Source organism: Oryctolagus cuniculus, chromosome 3, assembly GCF_051225735.1.
Source record: "Oryctolagus cuniculus isolate XC-2025 breed Fujian yellow rabbit chromosome 3, ASM5122573v1, whole genome shotgun sequence".
Taxonomy (NCBI): domain Eukaryota; kingdom Metazoa; phylum Chordata; class Mammalia; order Lagomorpha; family Leporidae; genus Oryctolagus; species Oryctolagus cuniculus.
Genome location: NC_142869.1, coordinates 157,905,070 through 157,917,967, shown reverse-complemented (window position 1 = coordinate 157,917,967; position 12,898 = coordinate 157,905,070). Strand labels below are relative to the sequence as shown.

Below are 12,898 nucleotides of genomic sequence, written 5' to 3'. Positions count from 1 at the left end.
TCTGCAAAGAGGGATAGTTTGACTTCTTCCTTCTCAATTTGTATTCCTTTAATTTCTTTTTCTTGTCTGATGGCTCTGGCTAAAACTTCCAGAACTATGTTAAATAGAAGTGGTGAGAGTGGGCATCCCTGTCTGGTGCCAGATCTCAGTGGAAATGCTTCCAACTTTTCCCCATTCAATAGGATGCTGGCTGTGGGCTTTTCATAAATTGCTTTGATTATATTGAGGAATGTTCCTTCTATACCCAATTTGCTTAGAGTTTTCATCATGAAAGGGTGTTGAATCTTAGCAAATGCTTTCTCGGCATCTATTGAGATAATCATATGGTTTTTCTTCTGCAGTCTGTTAATGTGATGAATCACATTGATTGATTTGCGAATGTTGAACCATCCCTGCATACCAGGGATAAATCCCACTTGGTCTGGGTGGATGATTTTCCTGATGTGTTGTTGTATTCTGTTGGCGAGAATTTTATTGAGGATTTTTGCGTCTATGTTCATCAGGGATATTGGTCTATAATTTTCTTTCAGTGCTGCATCTTTCTCTGGCTTAGGGATTAAGGTGATGCTGGCTTCATAGAAAGAATTTGGGAGGATTCCCTCTTTTTCGATTGTTCTGAATAGTTTGAGAAGAAATGGGATTAGTTCTTCTTTAAATGTCTGGTAGAATTCAGCAGTGAATCCATCTGGTCCTGGGCTTTTCTTTGTTGGGAGGGCCTTTATTACGGTTTCAATTTCTGTTTCAGTTATGGGTCTATTTAGGTTTTCTATGTCTTCCTGGTTCAATTTAGGTAGATTGCATGTGTCCAGGAATCTATCCATTTCTGATAGATTTCCCTGTTTGCTGGCATACAAGTCCTTGTAGTAATTTCTGATGATTCTTTTTATTTCTGTGGTGTCTGTTGTTATGTTTCCTTTTTCATCTCTGATTTTATTGATTTGGGTCTTTTCTTTTTTTAGTTATTTGGGCCAATGGGGTGTCAATTTTGTTTATTTTTTTCAAAAAACCAGCTCTTCGCTTGGCTGATTTTTTGTAATGTTTTTTTTTTTTTGGATTCAATCCTGTTAATTTCTTCTCTGATTTTAATTATTTCTCTTCTCCTACTAGATTTGGGTCTGGTTTGCTGCAAATTTTCTAGGTCCTTGAGATGTGCTGAAAGCTCATTTATTTGGTGCCTTTCCAATTTCTTGATATAGGCCCCTATTGCTATAAACTTGCCTTTCAATACTGCTTTTGCCGTATCCCATAAGTTTTGATATGTTGTGTTGTTATCCTCATTTACTTCCAGCAAGTTTCTGATTTCTCTTTTGATTTCTTGAATGACCCAGGGTTCATTCAGGAGGATGTTGTTCAGTCTCCTTGTGTTTGCATACTTTCTGGGGTTTCCTGAGTTGCTAATTTCCAGCTTCATTCCACTGTGGTCTGAGAAGCTGCATGGTATGATTCTAATTCTTTTAAATTTGCTGAGACTTGCTTTATGACCTAGTATGTGATCAATCCTAGAGAAGGTTCCATGCACTGCTGAGAAGAATGTAAAGCCTTTAGATGTAGGATTGAAAGTTCTGTAGATATCTGTTAGATCCATTTGGGCAATAGTGTCGATTAAATCTGCTGTTTCCTGGTTGATCTTCTGTCTGGATGATCTATCTATTTCTGAGAGTGTTGTATTGAAGTCCCCCAGTACTATTGTATTGGAATCTAAGTCTCCCTTTAAGTCCCTTAACATATCTTTTAAATAGACCGGTGCCCTGTAATTAGGTGCATATACATTGATAATTGTTATATCTTCCTGTTGAATTGAACCCTTAATCATTATATAGTGCCCCTCTTTGTCTCTCTTAACAGTGTTTGTATTAAAGTTTATTTTGTCTGATATTAATATGGCTACACCTGCTTTTTTTTTTGTTTTTTGTTGGCATGGAATATCTTTTTCCAACCTTTCACTTTCAGACTGCATGCATCTTTGTTAGAGAGATGTGTTTCTTGTAGGCAACAAATAGTTGGGTGTTGTTCCTTAAGCCAGTCAGCCAGTCTGTGTCTTTTAACTGGACAGTTCAGGCCATTCACATTTAATGTGACTATTGATACATAGTGACTTTGCCCTGCCATTTTCCTGGAGGTATTTTCTAGTATATGCTTTGAGCTTCCGATGCTCTTTTACTGGTAGGTGTTCTTCCTTTCCCTTCTTTCATATTGATGGCCGTGTTTCTGTGTTTCTGAGTGTAGCACATCTTTAAGTATCTTTTGCAGGGCCGGACGAGTGGCCACAAAGTCTTTCAATTTCTGTTTGCTATGAAAGGTCTTTATTTCACCTTCATTCACAAAGTAGAGCTTAGCAGGATATAATATTCTGGGCTGGCAATTTTTCTCTCTTAGCACCTGTGCTATGTCTCGCCATTCCCTCCTAGCCTGTAGTGTTTCTGATGAGAAGTCTGCTGTGAGTCTGATTGGAGATCCTCTGAGAGTAATCTGACATTTCTCTCTTGCACATTTTAGGATCTTTTCTTTATGTTTCACTGTGGTGAGTTTAATTACAACGTGTCGTGGTGAGGATCTCTTTGGTCATGTTTACTGGGAGTTCTATGAGCTTCCTGTACTAGGATGTCTCTGTCCTTCTCCAGACCCGGAAAGTTCTCTGCTAGTATCTCACTAAAAAGGCCTTCTAATCCTTTCTCTCTCTCCATGCCTTCAGGAACTCCTAGAACCCGAATGTTGGTTTTTTTAATAGTATCCTGTAGATTCCCAACAATATTTTTTAGATTTCTAATTTCCTCTTCTTTTCTTTGGTTTGACTGTATGTTTTCCTGTGCTCTATCTTCTAAGTCCGATATTCTCTCTTCTGCTTCACCCATTCTGTTTTTAAGGCTCTCTAATGTGTTTGTCATTTGATCTATTGAGCTCTTCATTTCATTTTGATTTCTCTTCACTATCACACTTTCCTGCTCTACTAGTTTCTGTGTTTCATTTTGATTCTTCCTTAAAATTTCATTTTCATGAGAGAGATTTTCAATCCTGTCCAATAAGGATTTCTGTAGTTCAAGGATTTGCTTTTGAAAACTTCCAAATGTTCTTATCATAAATTTTTTGAAATCCGTATCTTGCATTTCCTCTATCTCATCATCTTCATAATCTTGGTTTGGGGTGTTTTGTTTATTTGGAGGCATCATAATGTCATCGTTGATCTTGTTCCCTCGATTTCTGTGTTTATTGCTTGGCATGGTTAATTCTGTTTCCCTCACTGTGAGGTTTTTTTTTTATTATTATTATTATTATACTATGTCTGTGTTAAGTGTACTGCCTGCTGATGGAGGAGCCTTGGAGGCTTGAGATGGGTGTGGCCTGAGAGCTCTGCTTGGTTCTTCAGGGTTACAGGTGTGCAAAGGTGACACTCTCAGGTTATGCGTGGTAAATCTCTCATTATTTATTTATTTATTTTATTTTATTTTATTTTTTGTTCAGGAGGTAAGTAATACTGCAAGGCTGAGCAGAATGGATGGTATTTAGCTTTGCTGGCTTCTATCCAAAGAGTCCTGTGGACTCCCACTGGGTTGCCTAGGCTACTGAATTGTAGTCTTAACTCTCCCCTTTCATTATGTATATCCCAGCTCTTTGTCTCTTGCTGGCCTTTGCAAGGTTGGTGGAGAGTGGAACTTGTCTGTACCAGTATGCCCCCACCTTTTTATTTATTTATTTATTTATTTATTTATTTTTCCTTCTCTCCTGTAGTCAGTCTGTTGCACTTTGCGCTTCAAAACCCGCGTCCCTCTAAAATTCTGTCTGCCGTTTCCCCGCCAATGTCTCCGGTTACTAAGCTCACCTCCACTTCCAGCGCCGATGTGTGGACTCGGAGCCCTGGGCATCTCTCCTCTCCCCGCTGGTTTCTTTGTCACATAGACTCCCCTTCCCGAACTGGCGCTCAGACTCTGCGGCTCCCGCGGTTCGGCTTCCGTGTAGTGGGCGACCCTGCTCTCCCAGTAGGTCCTTTGACTCACAGCAAATAGCTCTGGAAGAGTTTCTTCTGCAATTTTTTGCTGATCCTTTTTCTGAGGCTACCGTAACTCCGCTTTTATTAAACTAAATTTTCCCGGACTATCGGTGCGCACCCTCACTATTCCGCGATCTTGGCTCCGCCCTAAATCTTTTTTTTAAAGGTGGTTCTAGGTGGTGTTAGTAGGGTCTTGGGAAAATCACATGTGTTACAGTTATAAGCACAGGGCTCTGCCAAGTGTCAACCATTTTTTTTCTATAAAGGGCCAGACAGTAAATATTTTAGGCTGTGCAGAGCAAACGTGTTATAATTGCTCATTTCTACATTTGTAGTGTGGAGATATCTATCTATCTATCATCTATCTATCTATCTATATCTATCTATCTATCTATCTATCTACCTACCTACCTACCCACCCAAAGCAGTTTTCCAATAACAGCTTGCTTACAATAAGAGATTTGGCCCTTGAACTATAATTTGTGGATCCCTGGGCCAACTACTCTACTAAAAATAATGTTCACATTTTCTAGATCTTTCTACCTGTTTTGGCCCCTTCTGAATAATACCAATATTTGTATGAGGATCGTTCAGTTTCCCTTGTTCTAGACTCACAAGAGACTAGATCGCAGTAGATGCAGTGTGATGAATTCTACACCGATCTTCTACTTCCCAGGCACATTGTAAGTGTTTGCCCCTGGGTCCCTTACCAGCTCAAGAGAAAAGAACTAAAGCTGTGGTAAACAAAGGCTTCCCATTCAAAGAAGCCCAGCCTGATTTCCTCTCCACAAGGATCTCAGTCTACAAATACCACCTACAGGCACATAGCTTTCATTCAGTGTTTTACTACCACAATTTTGAAAATGATCAGACAGCCTAGACATCTGAGAAAAAAATTTAATATGGAACACAGAGCCCAGTGCAAGAAACTATTTAAAGAAAGATAAGGTAAGAAAAGTAAAAGCAACTTGGAAGAAACAAGGTTTGTATAAGGAATAGAAAATCAGGAGAAAATCTATTACTGATCTCCTAGCAGAAATTTGGAGACATAGAGCATCTATGCTAGAATTTTTTTTAGCCAGAGTGACTGGTTCATGCCCTGGCTCCTCCAATTCCTTTCTACTCAACTTCTTGCTATTGTGAACCCTGGGAGACAGCAGATGATGGCTCAAGTACTTGGATCCCTGGGGTGGGCATTGTGGCACAGAAGGTAAAACTGCTGCTTAGAATGCCCACGTCCAGTATTGGACTGCGAGCTGGAGTCTTGGCTACTCCACTTTCAATTCAGCTCCCTGCTAAGAGAGCTGGGAAGCAATGGATGACAGCTCAAACCCTTGAAACCCTGCCAGCCATGTGGGAGACCTGGTTGAAGTTACTTTCTCCTGGCTTTGGCTTGGCCCAGCCCTGGCTGTTGCCACCGTGTAAGAAGTAAAGCAGTGGATGGAAGATCTTTGTCTCTCTGCCACACTGCTTTTTAAATAAATAAATAAATATATAAATCTTTAAAAGCAAGTATCTGAGTTCCTGCCATCTACATAGGAGACCCAGACTAAGTTCCAGGCTTCTGGATCCTGACTTTGGCTGGATTCAGCCCCAGCTGTTGTGGGAATCTGAGGAGTGAACCAATGAATGAGAGATCCCTTTCTGTCTCTCTCTCTCTCTTTCAAATAAAATTACAACAAATACATCTAAAAAAAACTTGTTTCCAAATGTATATTAGAACAAAACATGCTACTACTTTCTGATGGAAATTGTCTTAATAAATATACAAATATTCAATGTCAATGTTATAATTAAGTCCCCCTTCTATTAGTGCACGATTTGTACATTCATGCAAAGTAGCTAACCTTATCATATTTTATATGGTATTAACTTTCTTCAGAATGGTTTATATTTATGGATTGTTTGCAGTGGAACTTCATTTACCGGACCTGACTTTTATTGGAATGGATCCAATGAGAAAAGATGGCTGTTCCGGAGCAATACTTACTAATCATTCACATCTTATCTAATAACTTCCTTTTGCCAATTTTGTTTTAGTCATAATACTGGTTCTTAATTTATATTAATTAGCAAGAATTACAAATCACAGTGTTAAGAATCCTAACTTGTTAGGTTAAGAGTTTACATTTCTCTAGTTTAAGTTGTTGGTGTAGTGAAATAGAAGATTTCTAGTGCCTTCTAGTCTTATGTGGATTGATAATGTGTATAGAAATTCATAAACCCTGGAAATCCCACTCCCAGCCTCAGAGCCTCATGAATTGCATTGATATTTCTCTCATCTTTGATTGAAGATGACTCTGGAATGTTGCCAGGCACAGCTAACCAGGCACTTGGCTCCAATAATTTGAGTTCATTTCTTCTGAGCGTGGTTCATAGCAAGGCTGGCACAGAGTAAAACATTCCTCCACAGAAACCTGATAACCCCAATATAGAAAAGCTGTGCTTGCTGTATTAACAAACTATTGATAAAAGATAGCTCGTTCTCATCATCTCGAGAGAAATACTTACAAGGAAATAGAAGTCAAATGGGAGTTGGTACACAGAATAAACCAGAATTGGTATAAAAATGTGGAGGAAATCAAGAAGATAGATGACAGAGCAGCAACTCAGAAAGGCGCGAATTGTTAAAATATTTTAGCAATCTTAACCAAATATATTTGGCACAGTGGTTCTACTTAGTTTCTGGATTATGACATTTAAGTTTTAACATTGGCTGAAATTGTGCAAATGGCTTAAAAGTCACATGCTTAATGACGATGATGGTCCTTTGAGCCACTCATTCATCTGATCATTGCTCGAATGTTGATGGTCTTCACATTTTTTTCTTGGCTTTTATTTCCTTTCTCTGTGTACAGTCTCTCTGGGTGCATGCATGTATGCTGTCCTATGCCTTTGAGTACCATCTGAATACCATTGGAATGCCAGCTGAATCCCAAACGTTCTTACCTGAGGTTCAGAGTGTATATGCAACCACCTACTGACATCTGTCTGGATATTCCCCAGACTTCTTAAACTCAATGTAGATTTAAGAGTTTATAATATAGTTTTTATCAATAGGACAATTCCAGTAATTTATTCTTAAAACAGATCCTCCACATGATTACTCATTTCAAGAAATGGAAACAATTATCTGATTGCTATGGTTATAATCCTTGATGCTCTACTTTATTGCATTCCCCCATTCAACAAATTGAGGTTTTTTCCTCTTTTCATTAAATTCTTTGATGCCACCTGTATCTCTGTACCCATGTGCAACTAACCCCATTCAGACTACTATCATATTTTACATGGATCATTGCTACAGCTTTCTTGCCTGACTTGTCTGCCTCTATCATTATCCCTGTTATCCATTCTCCTTATCACAAACACATCAATCTTTTAAAACTACAAATATGCTTATGTTCCTCCCCTGCTTAAGCCCTGTAGAGGGCTCTCCATTTCTCCCAGCACAAAGTTCAGACTCCTTATTCAAGCCTGTAGAGAAGTGCATAAATGCCCCTCCCCGTAAATCTTTTCAATCTTATTAACTGCTCACCTCCCTGCAAGTGGTTTTGATTTGCATTTCCCTGAAAAGTAGTTATGCTGAGTGTTCATGTATCTGATGGCCATTTTTATTTCTTCTTATGAATAATGTCTGTTCAGATATGTTGCTCATTTTATAACTGGATTATTTGTGTTATTGAGTTCCTTATATATTTAGTTATCAACCCCTTATCAGATGTATAGCCTGCAGATATTTTCTTCCATTCTGTCAGCTGTTTCCTTTTTTTTTAGAAAACTCTGTGGATTGTTTCCTTTACTCTGCAGGAGCTTTTTAGTTTGATGAAATCACATATGACTGTTTTCCTTCTGTTTCCTGTGCTTTGGGGGTCACATCCATAAATCATTGTTTATTCCAATGTCATGAAGCATTTCCCCTACATTGTCTTATCATTTCATAGTTTCAGATCCAACATTAAGGTCTGTAATCATTTTCAGCCTATTTTTGTATATGGTGAGAGATAGGGATATAGTTTTATTGTTCTGCATGTGCATATCCAATTATTCCAACACCATTGGTTGAAAAGATTGTTCTTTTCCTAAAACCTATTGTTAGCCCCTTTAACAAAGATCAGTTAGTGGTAGATGCAAGGATTTACTTCTAGGCTATTTATTCAGTGAATTTTCTATCTTCTGATATTTTTCTTTTTACTTGTTAGTATCTCTTGCAGTTGAAAGAACTCATTAGCACATCTTTTAGAACTGGTCTGGTGGTAATAAATTCTCTCAGATTTTGTTTGTCTAGGGCTGTTTTTGTCTCTCCACATCTAAAGTACATCTTTGCTGGTTACAGTATTCTTGGTTGACAGTTTTTTTTTTGTTTTTTTTTTTTTGTTTTTTTTTTACCCTTTAATAGTATGAAAATCTCATCCTACTCTCTGCTGGCCCATAAGGTTTCTGCTGAGAAGTGTGCAGTCAGGAGAATTGGTACAGTCTTATATGTTACTTGTTTCTTTCTTCTTGAAGCTTTGAGATTCCTCTCTTTGTCGTCAACCTTGGTAAGCTTGATTGTAACAGTCTTGGAGTAGAATTGGGTGACTTTTATCTGATTGGTGACCTCTGACCTTCCTGTATCTGAATACTTGTGGGAAATTCTGTGTATCTCTTTGAATATGCTTTTTATTTTTTGGTCTTCTCAAGTCCCTCTAGAACCCCAATAACTTGGGCATTTGCTCTTTTAATGTTGTCCCAAAGTTCCTGCAAGCTTTCTTAATTCCCCTTCATTCCCTTTTCAACTCTGGATATTTTCCAAAAGCTTGGTCTTGAGCACACTATTTCATTTTTCTGTTTGATCTATTCTGCTATTGATACCTTTTACTGTGCTTTTAATTTGACCTAATGTATTTTTCAACTCTGCATCTGTTATGTTTCTCCATTATAATAATTTCTTGGTATTTTCCCACCTTAAGACAACTATTTTAAATTCTGCATCCTAGAATTTCCATATCAGTTGCCACCTGCTCTGTTTCTTTCTTTCATTCTTTTTTCACACGGATGGAATAAAACTTTATTCTTTTTAAGTTCCACACACAAACAAGAGGCTGATAAAACCTTTGCCATCTCTAACCAGAAAGCAGAGCAGCTCTGTTTCATGAATGACAGCACAATTAAAACTAAAATAATATGAAAAATAATTTGAAAAATTCCTTTTACTCTACACTCTGAAATAAGCAAGAAAGATACACAACCATTTCTTTTTCTGCTAGCCACAAAATTTGTTTCTATTCATTTGAGCTTTGAAGTTCAGTGTACCCAATAACTATATGCATATATACATGCAATGCATAATCTATGCAGTGCAGTGGCTTCTAGTCTTTTCATCTGTTTTGCCAAATCAATCATTAAGCAACTTAATCAATTAAAATACTATTATATCACATTTAACAACTTGAAATAATTGCATCTTTGAAATACTAGGAACATCGACATTTATTTGGCTTGTAAAGGACTGAAATATTACAGATAACATTATCTAGCTTTTTGTGTTTAAGAAATATATCCTTTTTTTTTTTTTTTTTTTGGACAGGCAGAGTGGACAGTGAGAGAGAGAGACAGAGAGAAAGGTCTTCCTTTTGCCGTTGGTTCACCCTTCAATGGCCCCCGCGGCCGGTGCACCACACTGATCCAAAGCCAGGAGCCAGGTGCTTCTCCTGGTCTCCCATGGGGTGCAGGGCCCAAGCACTTGGGCCATCCTCCACTGCACTCCCAGGCCATAGCAGAGAGCTGGACTGGAAGAGGGGCAACCAGGACAGAATCCGGCGCCCTGACCGGGACTAGAACCCGGTGTGCCGGCGCCGCAGGCGGAGGATTAGTCTATTGAGCCGCGGCGCTGGCCAAGAAATATATCTTAATGAGTTCCAGAGTGAAAGTCCCTTTTAAAAAATTTCTGAAACTGACTTGAAGCAGGAAGAACATCTTTTGATTTGACCAAAAATCTGAAGTGAGTTTTACAGCGTCTGAAATTTAAGGGATACGTCTATAGGGGGCCTTTATTGTCAGTGGTTCTCGCCAAACTTGCCATGAAGCACGTTTGTCGAAGTATCTCCACTCAGCCAGCAGAGGGCACTTTAAACGTCTCTACATTGCTTGGGGAGCAAATGCAGACGATTCAGAAACAGTGTTCACCCTATATCAGAAGTCTTGCAGGTTTCTTTATGAAATTCACAAAAATACAGAACGTATGGACTGTGCCACAGGGTTTTGTTTGGCAAGTAATCAGCATGTGTTGAGTTAAAGAGGGAGGCCTATACGTGTGGTCTATGGAGTTGATTTACAGCTCACTTCCCATTGGCTTGTCTGCTTTCCCAGCTAATGGGGGTTTTTCATGGTTTTGATTCTATATTTCACTCTTCTGTATGGGGCAACTTAACAAAGGAAAATGCATCCTATCTCATTCAAGAGTAGAAGTCACAAATCATTTGTCACACATGCTCTGGGATGGAGCTGTCCCTGGAGGACCCAGGCTGCCTTATTACCATCCTCCCAGAAAGAACCTTGGAAAAGGACTGTGCCCCCTTTGGTCCTAGAAAACTCACTAGCATGAGGCTATGTAGCAAATGGAAAATACTGGTCCTTTTTTCTCACCGAAATAAAAAATGATCAGCACATTTTTCTTATGGAGGCTCTGACAGCCTTTTTTTTTTTTTTTTTTTTTTTTTTTTTAACAAGGCTTTACTTTCTGCAAAAGTAGCATCATTCTGGATCTACACCCTGTGTCTCTCCATTGATCTCTGTCCTATTGGCTCCAGTTTCATGCTGAAATAGATGAGAATGGATTGTGCATCTGTGAGCTCACAGTTTCTTAAAGTCAATTTCTTTTCATCCTTAGAGAAATAGAACATCTGGTAAGTACACTTTTTCATGTAGTGTTAATAGCCTTTGTTTGCCTTCTGCTCATCCCTCTCTGCCTCTAGCTCACTTTAGTTCTTTCTCATTTGCTCTAGAGTTGACAGATTGAGGAATAGGGTCGCTAGCAGCAGTGCTTTGATTTGGAGGTGCACTCAGTGAGTCCTCACCTGAAACGATGATAAATTTCCTGGGTTAAGTCAACCCAATTATCCTACAGCTGCCTCGGGTTTAGTGTTTGCTCCTGTGTTTTTGTTTTGTGCTAGCTGCACCATGTGTGATTCCTTGTGCTCTTCTTTCTTTTCTTTTTTCTTTTCTTTTCTTTTTTTTTTTTTTTTGACAGCCATAGTTAGACAGTGAGAGAGAGACACAGAGTGAAAGTCTTTCTTCCGTTGGTTCACCCCCCCCCCCAAATGGTTGCTACAGCCAGAGCTACACCGATCCGAAGCCAGGAGCCAGGCACTTCCTCCTGGTCTCCCATGCAGGTGCAGGGCCCAAGCACCTGGGCCATCCTCCACTGCCTTCCCAGGTCACAGCAGAGAGCTGGACTGGAAGAGGAGCAACCGGGACAGAACCGGTGTGCTGGAGCTGCAGGTGGAGGACTAGCACCTGGGCCATCCTCCACTGCCTTCCCAGGTCACAGCAGAGAGCTGGACTGGAAGAGGAGCAACCAGGACTAGAACCCGGTGTGCTGGAGCTGCAGGTGGAGGACTAGCCTAGTGAGCCGCGGCGCCGGCTCCTTGTGCTATTTTCTTTTGTCTGCTACTTTTCTTGATGACTCTGAGCTATGGCTTCCTCTTCAGTTCCAACAGTATTCTGCCTTCGTTGCTTTCCCCATTTTGCTGATGTAGGCCTCTAAGAAACAATGGCAGAAAAGCACAAACTAGCTGAGGTACCTGAGTGAGGGCCAGAAGATGATCTGAAGATGAGAATGACACTGGTCCTGCTGCATCCAATAAAAGAACAGGTAGTTAATGACATCAGCATCTGAGCGATCTGGGACAAGGTGATGAACATGGCAAACTTCCAGAAGATTCAGAAACCTGCAGCCTGCAAGGCATAGTAAGATTACATCATGCCAGGCATGCCATAGTTCATAATCATGAACCTACCACCCCAGGCAACCATGTCTTTGTAGGAGCACAGTGATGTGGTGGTACTAGTGCAGGAAGATCAGCTTCTGTGTCCTCAGAATAATGGATAGTGTATCTCCTAGTTCCAGTTCTTTGCTTTGCAAAGCATAAGCCCAGAATTTGTTGACAGGTCCATTGCAAAAGCTCTCATCACCAACTGACTGCTTCAGGCCTTTGGTCATCAAAATATACACTGTATAAGCACCAGTTCCAAAAGCACTGAAGATTGCAGGGGTCAGAGACCAGGGCACTAATGGCTTCCTCCAGACTTCACTGGTTTGTTCATTAGGTGCCTCCCACCAAATATAAAGGCAGCATACAGAGCAAAAAACAGGAAAGATTTCTTCCAGTTTTATTGCATCCACCAAAATTAATGAATTGCTTTTCCAATTCATACTCTTTTCAGTCAACACTGACATGTTCATGGGGCTGATCTTTGGAATCACTATTTTCTCTCTGGGCCTCAGAGCCAGGGGACTCGCCTCCTCCTGCTGTCCACATCCACCGTAGGAAGAAACGAATGCCTGACAGTCTTAGTCCCTGTTCTGTTTCAGACACCTAATTTTGTTGGTTAGGTGAAGTCATGGTTCTCTGAGAGTCTTGATGTTTGTTGATATACTATGTCATGCAAAGGGATGATTAGGAATTTTTTCTTATGTCTTTTATTTTTTAAGATTGGTTTATTTATTTCAAAGGCAGAGATACAGAGAGAGAAGGAGACATACCACACACACACACACACACACACAGAGAGAGAGAGAGAGAGAGAGAGAGAGCAAGCTTCCATCTGCTGGTTCACTTCTCAAGTGGCCACCATGGCCAGAGCTGGGCCAGACTGAAGACAGGACCCAGGAGCTTCATCAGGGTCTCCCACATGGGTCCACTGGGCTGT

At 40.0% G+C, this 12,898-nt stretch overlaps 1 pseudogene; it reads right to left on the bottom strand.

Annotated features, from left to right (window-relative positions):
• Positions 1 to 11,672: 11,672 nt before the first annotated feature.
• On the bottom strand, positions 11,673 to 12,431 carry LOC100341261 (very long chain fatty acid elongase 6 pseudogene; annotated as a pseudogene).
• Between the last annotated feature and the right edge of the window lie 467 nt (positions 12,432 to 12,898).